The sequence below is a fragment of the Staurois parvus genome, unplaced genomic scaffold (genome assembly GCF_062004578.1).
Source record: "Staurois parvus isolate SC_StPar_1 unplaced genomic scaffold, SC_StPar_1.0 ptg000432l, whole genome shotgun sequence".
NCBI classification, from domain to species: Eukaryota; Metazoa; Chordata; class Amphibia; order Anura; family Ranidae; genus Staurois; species Staurois parvus.
Genome location: NW_028318228.1, coordinates 3,266,415 through 3,279,402, shown reverse-complemented (window position 1 = coordinate 3,279,402; position 12,988 = coordinate 3,266,415). Strand labels below are relative to the sequence as shown.

Here is a 12,988-nt window from a genome sequence, read left to right as displayed (position 1 = left end):
GCCTATCTCTCTACGTAAAGTTAAGCAGAGTGCCTGTCTCTGTATGTTGTGTAGCAGGGCAGCATATTTTCCGCTGCTACCCTTTCTCCTCCCCACCTGTCCCAGGTTATCAAGGACACTGTAGACTTCAAACTGATAGCCTCCTAGCCACCAGTGGCTCTGAGACTGAACAGAGCCTGATGGGGAAACTGAGAAATTATTTTCCCCTTAACACTTCTTGTGATTGACAACAGGCAGCGGGAAGATTCTATAACCAATAGCAGGTTGTCTGTTGGCTATGGCTCCACCCACTGCCTGCTGTCAGTAACAAGAGGAGCAGACTTGATGGCTTACTAGTGTCTCTGAATCCCCATAAGGCTTCTCGCACCCAACTTTTACACTCCTTGTCTGCTGAATTGTGTTTGTGACTTCTGCAGCCGCAGAAGGGAGCTCAGCTGCACCATATGAACACTCCAATCTCATGGGGTGCTTGCCCCAAATTCATGTACCGGTTTCCAACAGGTACATGAATCTCTCACATGCAACAACATTCATAATATTGAGGCACAACAGAATTGTGAAGAGTGCCTCAGACATTTTCATGAATTGGCATGGCCATTTAGTCTCCACCAGGAGTGTGTGTGTCAGGGTAACAATGTGGGATCACAACTGGGTATCTTCATACCATATCTGGGAGAAGTTCCTTCATGGCAGAAACACCAGAAATGCTTGTGTTGAAAGCTGCAGTTTTTTTTAAAATACTAAAAACAATTTTTGAAATTGGATAATATGTTAAAGCTTATACGAGAGTTTATTGATTGGGTTTACACCTACTTTAATTGCATTTTATTGCTGTTTACCCATTTTATTTACGCAGTAATTCACGTGTAAAGCACCTGACTTCACCACACCTCTTTGGTTCTTCCCTTCTCATATCGTAGAAATATGTTGTGATTTTATTCAGTGATTATGTTTGTTAGGGCAGTAAAGTGTTTTGGATTTAACAGGATATTATAGGGATTTACTGCCCTTGTGTTCAGTGATGAGATCCAGTTAGGCAGTTGTAATTATGGTCATCTAAAATAGTGAAGACTAATGTGAGTCTAAGATACATACATACATTTGTAGAATGTACTGTTCCAATAAACAAAAAAACATTTCTGCTGTTTTGTGCTATTTAAGGCAAAACGTTAGTTGCCAATCCTTATCACAGTACGCTCTACCCATATAGCTGTCCCTACTCTCAGTGGTGTATTTAGGTTTTGTGCTGCCCCAGGCAACACAAACATCGTCTGTACCCACGGACACCGACCAACCCCCCCCCCCGCCCCTCCCGTGGAGAGAGACTGACATTGACCAACAACACCCCTGCCCCCCCATATAAAGAAAGAAAGACACTCATCTTCACAGCTCCGGACATCCCGGGGAACGAGAGTCAGGCTCTACATACACCTGCAGCCTCTCTCGGATCCCACCTGGTCCCATGTCACCTGTGTCCCTTCTTCCATCTCTACTTCTGGGAGGAGGTGCTGCCCCCCCCCCCCAAAAAATGCCGCCCTAGGAAAGTGCCTCATTTGCCTTGTGGTAAACACACCCTTGCCTACTCCTGTAAATACCTGGGGAATAGTATAGTACAGGAGGAAATAGGAGGTAGGGGGATAAGTTGGGAACCATATTGTCCAGTATAGGTAATGCTACAAGGGGACTGTCAGAGAGTGCAGACATACTAAGGGAAATGACCCACATGGAAGAAAAATATATTTGAAATATATTTTAAAAATATTCTTCCCAAATATATTGCCATATATTTGAAATGCTACAATTTTGGCCATATTCAATATATTTCAATAAATATATATATATATATATATATATATATACTGCATGTTGAAAAGCATTTTTATTACAAAATATATGAAAAATATTTTTTTAAATATATTTCAAATATACTGTATGTCTTTAAAAATACAAATCTACATTTTTAGAATGCATTTACAAATATATGTAAAAATATATGTTAAAATGACTTTTTATATGTTAAAAAAAATCTGAAGAATATATTTTAAAAAATATATTCAAGCAAGCAAGCTAACTGGTGGGTACAGGAATGAGAAAGTGTAAGGTTATAAGAAGTATTACTTTTCTTCAATAATAATATTATCATTATTCATGTCACCACACATCACCATGTAGAATACTTAATCCATAATGCAAGGGTACAATGTGCATTTTGGAGAAATTGAGGAATCAGCATCTTGTTCTTGAATTGACCCTTTTAGTCCACATTGTCCATCCTTTGTCTTTGATATCTCTAGGGAACTGGTCACTGGAAATCAATAAATCAGAGTGCTTAAATTGATAGAGTTTGTATTCCTTAAGCATGTTGGTTATGGCTGTTACTGGAAATGGGTTCCTTGCTGACACTGAGCCTAGTCATCATGATGTCTTATTTTTTTTTTCTTGTGTGTAAGTTGAGCTTACTCTATCACTGTTTGGAAAATTCCACATCCAGCAATCAGTATGCTAGGTTCAAAGCACAGTGCAGCCTACAGTTCCCGATATGAATATTTATCAAAGTACATATAATCTATTGATTTCACTTGTTTATTTAGTGTTAGGATATTCAAACTAATGACCACCATAGTTATATAGACATACTTTAGGGCATGTCAAAATATTCTGGGTTGTGCGAGAAAACTGGAGTCAAAGGAAACAAAAATGAATATATAAACTTCATAGAGATAGAGCGCCTAGTTAGAACCAAGTCCTCCAGCGCTACGGGGCAAGAATTTAAAGTAAATATCTACTTTGCCAAGGCAGGGTAAGCAATAGATTCTTTTTAACCTATTGCCACCTGTGTAACACATATGTGCGGTGGCTAAAGGGTGGGCTTCAACACCCATGTACTTTGCATCACATGATTTCTGATCTTTCCTGCCAGGCAGGCTTTCAGAACCTTTTAAAGGGACCCCGAGTGAGTGGGAAGGGGTTAACATCTCTACGTTTGGCTTCTGGGATCAAATGGAGGAGGCCTTGACTAAGCTCCAAGTTGCACCTTGGAGCTTACACAAGGCCGTCCCCATGTGACAGTGTCTAAGTAGCCAATCACCAAGTACCAGCATTGTCATAAGGTAGAAAGAGGGTGAGTAACAAGCCCCTCATTTCTGGAAGTGTTTTCTAGTATTTTTTTTTTTTCACTCCCTATGGCTGAATGGGGCAGCAAAGGTGAGTATGTATTGCTGGTGGTGCCTGTAATAAAGTAGACCCGTTGCTTAGCCTTTCATAGGTGGACAAACCACGGGATTGCTTTAAGCTGTGCACATAAAATAAAGCGACAGATTAGCCATTGTAACTACTGTATATAATTGGGAAGTCAAATTATATTAAGTGTTTATGAATCTTCAAAAGCAATAAAAAACAACTGTCGCATTCATTACAGAGATCACCCAGAATATTGGAAAACCTTCAGAAAGAGTCTCTTAGACTTGGAATTCAAGTCGAGACTAGAACTTGTGGTTTAGGCTATTGATTGTCTAATAGTTCATTCTTGTACTTTTCTACACAGATTATTAAAAATATGCCGATGTGAATCTATCGTTCACGTAGAGTAGAGTAGAATGTAATCTTGTATTTTCTTGTTAACAGTCCACAAAAGACTTTCACCAATCTCTTGTTTGTGTAGGGGAGTTACAAAGTGGGGTTGATTTTCTAAAGACAAATACACTGGGAAGTTTTTCAAGAGAAGTTTCCTTTTGCAAGGGAATTTTTCCCAAAGCTTAACCACTTCAATGCTGGGCACTTTCACCCCCTTCCTTCCCAGGCCAATTTTCAGCTTTCAGCGATGTCGCACTTTTAATGACAATTGCGCAGTCATGCAACACTGTAACCATATGACATTTTTTGGTGATATTTATTCACCAATGGGTTTTTAATTTTTTGCTAATTATATGAACAAACACAGAAAATTTGTTTCTTCGTTTCTGTCATAAAATTTTGCAAATAAATAATTTTTCTTCATAAATTTAGGCCAAAATTTGTTCTGCTGCATTTCTTTGGTGAAAATAACTTAAATCAGTGTATATTATTTAGTCTGTAGGGAAGTTATAGAGTCCTCAAACTATGGGATATATATTTGAAAATCAATCAATCCTGATTTACTCATGGCCTATCTCATTTCTTGAGGTCTAAAATCACCAAGAGAGTACAAATATCTCCCAAATGACTGCTTTTTGGAAACTAGACAGTCCCAAGATATTTAGTAACAGGCATGGCGAGTTTTAAAATTTTTTATTTTTTTGTCATAATTGTTTGGAAAATCAAGAAATTAAAAAAAGCACAATTTTTTTTTTAATCTTTACATACTGTCCCTAGTGCAGCACAGCGTCATCATATAACTGGTGTGGCAGTGATCAGGGACACTGACTGGTGTCAGTACAAAAAAAAATGATTACTTTTTTTTCACATTTTTTTCATACTCTTTTTCTTTGTTTTTACAATTTGGTAATACACTGTGACTAAAGCAAAATAATGTTACAATGGAAACATTGTTATAATCTGAGAAAGTGATTAGGATTACACATTATGATTGCTAATAGCAGTCAATTTCAGTGATATAAGCAAGCATTTTTATTGAATGAAATACATTTATTCAGCGTGTTTTGTTGTGATTAGCTGTGATTGGCCACAGATAATCACATGGTACAGATGGGCTGTGATTGACCCTGTCTGTACCATGTGAACACAGCTAGCATCACAATTGTATACAATGAATAGCATGAATTGAAGCCATTCATTGTTAATTGTCACATGATCTGCTGTGATTGTTCACAGCAATCACATGGACCGGACGTGGGCTGGTACAGTGATCTGTCTTCGGCTGTGTCTAGTGACAGATCGCGCCCGTGCAAGGCATTATATGATGTCCGCCCGGAATGAGAAAAGTTCTGCCTGTCCGTCATTGTGCAATACGCGAGGCGGGAAATGGTTAATGCAGTGATGTTTCACTTTGCAAAGAATATCCAATCATGTGTGAGGAAAATTTAAAAAATGCCATTTTCGCTGGAAGATGATTGGATTATGGAAGTCAACAGAGCTTCACCTCAGTCAGTAAAACTGGCCATACATGGATAGAAATTTGGCCAGTTCATCAGGGAGTGGCCGAATTTCGATATACTGTATGTATGGGCTAGCTGGTTGTGTTCAAATTGATCTATCACTCGACTTTTGTACAACCTGCCTTTTGAGTTTTACCCAAATGCTCAGTGTTAGCCGGCAACACTGTTTATATTCTGCCGGCGGGGAGCTTTCCCCGGCATGTATGGCTGGCTTTAGTGAATGAGGTGAAGCTCTGTTGGTTCCCTGCCAGCAGAATCCTATAGCACAGCATGAATGATTCCTCATTCACATCTAATGTGTGGATGAGGGAATCAGATCATTTTTTTTTCAACTGGCCGGTTGAACAGAAAAATAAATTAATGAATTGCAGTCTATTAGCCTTTAGTACATCAACCCCATTGTCTTTTTCTGATTCTGCTCCTAATTTCTTATGCCATCCAGGGTTCCACATAAAAACAGGAGATCAGGAATGAAGTGGGCTATTGGTGGATGTTTTTTTTTAGCACGGTTGGGGAATATCTGTGGAACTTCTTGAGACCAGTTAACCAGTTTGGAAAGCCAAGAGAATGTTTCCTTCATCTCTTACTCTATATTTACACCATTGCTATTTTTGCCACTTGAAATATCCCATCATGCATTGCTTAATTATTAATGTTTCATGCACATTCCCACACTAATAATCGAAGTCTGGCTCTCCGGCCTCATGCGAATTCCAGACCCTTTTTGTACCAAACTAGGGCCAAGAACACAATATTTTCTTTTAGCCTGGAAGTTCTTGCTGTGTAACCCACTGAAGCGGACTTTAAAAGAGAAATGTAATCAGAACACAAACATATCAGTAAGTTTATATAATATTATCTTAGGAGAACGTGATCTTTCCTTTGTAGCATGATCTCCAAAAGCAGCACTACTAAAGGTTAAAATAAATCTTTAATAGTATGGTGTACATTGGTAGAGCCCAGTTATGGATTGTTAGGCTGAATATGAGAGTCTTTTAATTCATTGTGTCATATATAGTAATTTAATAACAATAGATTCCATGTATGAAGTGTATGAAGTAAGTCTTTGTGTTGATTTATTAAAGGGAAGTAGACTGATTACTTTGCAGGGGAATTATCCCCAAAGCTTAGTGAATGGGGTGGCACTCTTCTGATTTCCACCATCAAATCATGTTCAAGCAGAGATGCTGTTTTCCTTGCATGTGATTGGGTATTCTTTGCAAAATTAAACTCCACTGCACTCACTAAGCTCTGGGGATAATTTTCTTACAAAGTATAAATTCCCTTGCAAAGTGAACACTCTATTTGCCTTCAGTAGATCACCCCCTATGTTTCTCTCCTATCCCTTTTTTGCTTTAACCAGTCCTTGTTAGAGGATTAGATGGATTGAGGGGAACCACAAACTTGCTTTGGAAAGTATTTCATACATGAAACCATGAGATTGATTGGTGTCCTTGCTTGGAAGGATAGGAGAACATTTGCAATCTAATTTTTCCTCTTCTGCCCATTTTGTTATAACTATCATTATTTGCCTTATTCATGTGGCCAAGGACAAACGATCAAAGATAAAAATAACAGTCATACGGCTAAAATACATTTTATGGCAAAAACACGTGCTGGTGCAACAAGGTTGCTCACTTGGCATGGGTGCCATTTGGAGAACAATTTGCATTTATATAACAAAAGCATTCCCTGATTGGATAAAGTGGACATTGTGACATCACCTTCTCACATCTCCACCTCGTCCAATCAGAAAACTCTTTCCCTTCATTGAGAAAATGCAAGGTGTTCTTTGAATGGCACCCATACCTAGTGTGCGCCGTCCTGTGTTCACATTACAGTAGGGCAGCCACTTGGCACCAGAACTGGAATCCAATGGAGATTGCTGTAGTAGCTGTGCCCACAGGTATGGCACATACATACTTACATTGGTGCAAACTGGACCAATGCAACTATGTAAAAATTGGCATCTCTAAGCTTCAGCTTTAAACTTTCTTTAACTCACCGTTTTTCCATATCTATTTCTTTCTCTCCTTCTCTAAACAGCACAATGTTAATAAGTATTTATATGGTACAATGAACAAGAGCACATATTATAGTCATAATATGACTTCACTCCATACTCAGATTTGACTAGGACGCTGGACTATGTCTAAACCCAAAAGCTTTTAGATCTCACACGCATGCAAATGAACTGTGTCATGGCAATTTCTCTAGATAAATTGGCTTCCTGAAAACACAGCCGTCATCCAAGCAAAATACAGACACTTGAACTTAAAAATAGTATTACTCTTGTTAGAGTTTTAACTTTATTTTCAATGTGTTCCTTGCTGCAAGAGTTTTCAAGGGCAAATAAAGAAACTGCTGGACAGAGCCTCATATCGCATATATCATTTGCTAAGATGGACAATTTACCAGAAATAATTTAATCTGTACCTAGCGAAGTCTTGTCAGGCACTCCTGGATTCATCAGAGGCAGGTTATTTTGGAAAGGGGTGCTTTTCTAGGAACCTGATCTCATAGTTTGTTACTGCCAAGAACTAGCCACCAATCAGATTTACACTTTCAGGGTACACTTGACATCTAATGGTGGTGGTGGGTGGGTGTACTTGGTATTAGTGGTAGTACTTGAATGAATGTACTGTACTGTATAGGAACTGTGTTCTTGACAGGCAGCAGACCTGTTCTTCCTAGGTATTCTTAGGTATTCAGAATGACCAGCTCCATTTTGATTTTTACAATCCAGGGTGGCTTTAACTAACATAAATGTGAGTCCTCAGGTAAAATCTTTTATTGGTGTTCCAAATTGTGATTTTCCCCTCTTTTTAAAAGTCCTACCTAGCAGTAGAAGTGCCACAAGATTTGGACCATTACCTTAAGGCCCCTTTCAGACGAGCAGTCTGATCAGGTCAGCCTGTCCGTTTTTCGGCAGACCTGATCAGACTCTCCATTCTCTTCTGTGGAGAGGTGGATGTAAATGGACTTGTGTCTGTTTACACCCGCCTACGTGCAATGCAATCCGCTACAAACAAACGGTATGTGGATCTGTTCCCCTCTATCTGGGTGGATCTGATTGAATGACAGTATGGTGTAAACAGACAGCCGGTCCGTTTACATCCAACTACCCATAGAGCAGAGCAGGCTGTGTCCATGTCCACTCTGCAGTGAAGTGGAGCGGAAACAGATCTGTCATCCACCCGCTCTGCACTGCTCAGTGGGGGATCAGCAGAGAGATCCTCCTTTGAGCACGTGGAGTCCACTGATGTGAAAGGGCTCTTGTTGGTCAGAGAAAAAACCTCCTTTTTGCCCCCTCTGGTTTTGTTTCATTGAGGCCTGACTTTCTCTGACTTCACAAGTTTGTTAAATTCCATTTTCCTGTCAGAAGAGACTAGTTTGTCATTAAACTCAGTTCCATTGGATGTGAGGAAGCAACTCTGAGGAGCTTAGCAATGAAGTCAGAGAAAGTCAGACCCCACTCACAAAGTGAAATTATGTCTGAGAAGCATGGAAGAAGCGTTTCTAGCTCATTAAAGCTGGACTTCGGGGATGATCTTTATTGTATTTTACATTGATTCAGCTTGGCACGATGTAAGTATGCTGATCTCACACCTGATGGACTGCTGGAGAAGCTACTACAGTGTTAGCCATAATCTTCCAGGATCTACTGAAATGCTATGTGAGCGGTTTTCCCTCTGCAACCTGACCAAAGGGGGTCACTCACTTGGCACCACCGTCATTCATAGAACACCTTGTATTTTTTTTAGTTAGTTCATGGTGTTCTCTGTTTTGGATGAGGTGAGGAGGACAGGTACTGACATCACATTGTCTACCTTCTCCAATTAGAGAATTAGCCTTGTATTCATCAAAAAAAAAAATCAAGGCATTCAAGTAATGCAGTTTTTATAGCTAGCTGCTGACTTTTATTTTTTTACAGAGTCAGTAGAACTCCGCTTTAAGTAACCACTGACAACAATAACTGTGGTAGCTTTCTTAAAAATGGTGGCATTCTTTTCCAATGACAACCGATGAAAGGAGCATTCTCCCCACTGTCCCTCAATGTATGGGGGTACCAGACTAAACACCATTACACTGGTGTAATAGGACATTATTTCCACTGATCACCAGGATAAGGTGACCGCTAATGTGTTGTGGTGAGCAAAACATGATTTCCGTACAAAATAATAATTTCTACAAAGGGTCCACCAAGACCTGAGCATCATTTCAAGGGATCCTCTACGGTAAAAAGATTGGGAAAGGCTGGACTAGGTATTCCCATATTGTACGGTTTTATTATTTTATTGCTCTAGTTTTTACTAAGCTGAAATATCGTTCTATATATTGCAATGCTACTTCAGACGCAAGAGCATAGTTACCCATGAATTTGACAGGTTAAAGTCTCTACATTACCACCATATGTTTCCTTTTAGTTTAAAAGGATTGACACATGGACACTTTAGAACATCACAAATGTCCAGCCAGGAAAGCACGGTGTTCACAATATCAAACATACTCCTCTAGTAACATATTAATGTGAATGAGAAGAAAAGCTGCCCTGGCACATGACAGTGTCTTTCCACTGGCACAGGATCACGGGTTTCAATGAAGAGAGGGTCCAGAACAGTGTTTTGGCAGCACAAAATGAATGTTCTTGTGCATAAGCAGAACAGAGTTTAGAAGCCAAAGTCATGTGCAATTAGAGGGGCACTTTTTCATGCCATGCCATGGTTTCCTGGTTTCACATGCCATTGCTCTAAATATTTGAGGCTTCATCTCCTTTTTAAAGCTGTGGATATGATTTACTTTTGCTAATTCACAATAATGCTGCCCAAAACTGGTATTTTACTTTTATGTTGGTATTGATGAATTGAATTGCCTGCTTGATTCTTACAGCTTTCTTATACTCCAGTAATGATAGTTGCTTGCCATTGGTGGTATGTCCACTCCATCCTACAAGGCTATAACCTGGGTGTTCCTTTCTTCCCGGATACATGGTGGAGAATCATCTTTTGGTATGTTTTTAGCTGCGGCTGTTGTGGCAGACTAGTAATGCCAGTGCAGACTTTTTAACATACCCAATGGGAAGTGTTTAGAAGCCGTACCACCTATGGCTTCTAAACACTTGATTTAAAAAGAATTTGCATAGCCATTCACCGAGTGAAAGTGTGTGTATATTCCTTCTGTGTGATTGGGGTAAAAAAAAATTGTAAATAGGCTGTATACTGTACTGTGCTGTTTGAATATAAATCATTTATTTAAAAAGGAAAATACCAAATCTGGCCACTAGATAAAGCTAAGCATCATAGGGATTTCCTATAATACTTAGCTTCACCTAATGATCAAATGTTTTCTGTTTGAAATCAATGATTCACATTCGATCTGCATAGGATAAATTCCTTTTTTGCCCAAGTCACACAGAACGAATGTACATGGACTATCACTGGGTGAATAGCTATGCAAATTCTGTATAAATCAACCCCTTTGTGTAAGGCTAGAATAGCAGTTTGCACAGGGCTGTGAACTCCCTCTGTGACAATCTTTGCATCAGAGTCCCCCTGAGGAGTTACCCTCACATCAGAATCCATATCAGAGTCCCCCCTTACATCAGTTTTTCCATCAAAGCCCCCATTACATCAGGGTCCCCATCAGAGCCCCCCTTAAATCAGGGTTCTTATCAAAGCCCCCCTTACATCAGAGTCCTTCAGAGACCACCCTAAGAGTTCCCCCTTACATCAGAGCCCACATCAGAATCCCTCCTTACATCAGGGTCCCTATCAGCACCCCCCGTATATCAAGGTCTCTGTAAGAGCCCCCCTTACATCAGAGTCCCAATCAGAGTCCGTCATATCAGTGGTTCGTCCCTAACTTGCTTACAGTGTGGCTGTAGTCAGTGTAGCAGCAGGATAGAAGCCAGGAGGTGGAGCAGGCATACAGTTAGGTCCATATATATTTGGACACGGGCACAATTTAAGTTTTTTTCAGGTATTTACCAAAACATATTCAAGCTATAGTTATATAATGGATATGGGATGAATGTGCACATTCTCAGGTTTAATCTGAGGGTATGTTCATCCAAATTGGAGGAAGGGTTTAGGAATTACAGCTCTTAAAATTAGCCATCCCCCCTTTTTAAAGGGACAAAGAGTAAGAATATAATCATAAATAAAATGTTCATTTTTAATATTTTGTTGAGAATCCTTTAGTAGCAATGACGGCCTGAAGTCTGGAACCCATGGACATTACCAAACACTTGGTTTCCTCCTTTCTGATGCTTTGCCATCTCTAACTGCAACTGTCTTCAGTTGTTCTTTGTGGGTCTTTCCCTCTTTAGTTTTGCCTTCAGCAAGTGAAATGCATGCTCAGTTGGGTTGATATCAGATGACGTTGTGTGCTTTTGATCATGAGCTGTTCCAAGCCTTCTCCGCACTTTTTTCTTGCCGTCATTCTGGTACAGTTCTTCGTTTTATCCATTCAAAGAATGCTTTTCCAGAACTGGTCTGGCTTTTTTAGATGTTTTGTGGCAAAGTCTAATCTGGCTCTTCTATTCAGGCTTATGAATAGTTTGCACCTTGTGGTGAACCCTCTGTATTTGCTCTTGTGAGCTCTTCTTTTGATTGTAGACTTTGACAATGATACACCCACCTCCTGGAGAGTGTCCTTCACTTGTCTGGATGTTGTGAATGGGTTTTTCTTTACCATAGAGAGGATCCTGTGATCATCCACCACTGTTGTCTTCCATGGACATCCATGCCTTTTTATGTTGCTGAGCTCACCAGTGCGTTCTTCTTTCCTCAGAATGTACCAAACTGTTGATTTGACCACTCCTAATGTTGCTGTGATCTCTCTGATGGATTTGTTTTATTTTTGAAGCCTTACAATGGCCTGTATCACTTGCATGGACAGCTCCTTTGAACACATGATGTAGGTTCACAGCAATAGATTCCAAATGCAAATACCACACCTAGAATCAACTCCAGACCTTTTACCTGCTTAATTGATGAATAAATAACGAAGGAGTAGCCCACACCTGGCCATGAAACAGCTTTTGATTCAACTGTCAAATTACTTTTGGTCTCTTGATAAAGGGGGGGGTGGCTAATCTTAAGAGCCAGAGTTATGAGTTCTACCTCCTTCCACTGCAGCTGCCTTAAAGTTTATCTAGGAGGAGAAGGCCCAGTATAGACAAATAGACACTCACAGAAGAGGAGAGGGCTTTGTTGCTCAAGGAAGGATGCGAAACTGTGGCTGTGCTTGCAGAATCAATTCTTCTTGCAGTGGTTGAATTCCCTAGCTTAGAGGCACATTGCAAGTGAATTAAAAAATGTATATGGAAAGGAAAAAGACTGCAAGTAAGCATTTAACATACTTGATGTTGTCCATTGATCTCTTTAAGTACTTAAAGGGTAGGTTTGCATTTTCAGGAAAAATGAAAAGGTAAACTAACTCCAAATATCCTGGACACCCCTCTGGACGCCTCTGCACATGGTGGGCTTGATGTCCCGTGCTGCCAGTGTAGCGGTCCGCTCACCATACACTGCAATACAGTCCTATTGACCAATGGGCACTTGCCATTGTGAGCATTATGATGGATGCTTTGTCCGGGTTTATATATTGCAGTGTAGGGACCTCTACACCAGCAACACAGGGTATTGCAGCATTTATGTGCATCAGGGTTAGGAGGGGTGGCCAGGATATTTAGAGTTAGTCCACCTTTTAATTTCATGTAAAAAAGGTGAACTTACCCTTTAAGCTTTAACCCCCTGGAGGTATTCCCGAGTGTAGCTCGGGGTTAACTTTCAGTACCAGAAGTGGTAACCTGAAGCTACATTCGGGAATACACAGCAGCGTTGCTCAGGGATCCCTCCAGCACTGACCTTGTCTTGCAGTCCCACGATGTC

At 40.1% G+C, this 12,988-nt stretch overlaps 2 protein-coding genes across 3 annotated transcripts in view; both read left to right on the top strand.

The window, feature by feature from the left end:
• CEMIP (cell migration inducing hyaluronidase 1) overlaps positions 1 to 12,988 on the top strand; it is a 219,752-nt gene that overhangs the window by 46,973 nt on the left and 159,791 nt on the right. The window lies entirely within an intron of this gene.
• LOC149454359 (cell surface hyaluronidase CEMIP2-like) overlaps positions 1 to 12,988 on the top strand; it is a 192,212-nt gene that overhangs the window by 139,418 nt on the left and 39,806 nt on the right. The gene's annotated exons all lie outside the window — the stretch shown is intronic.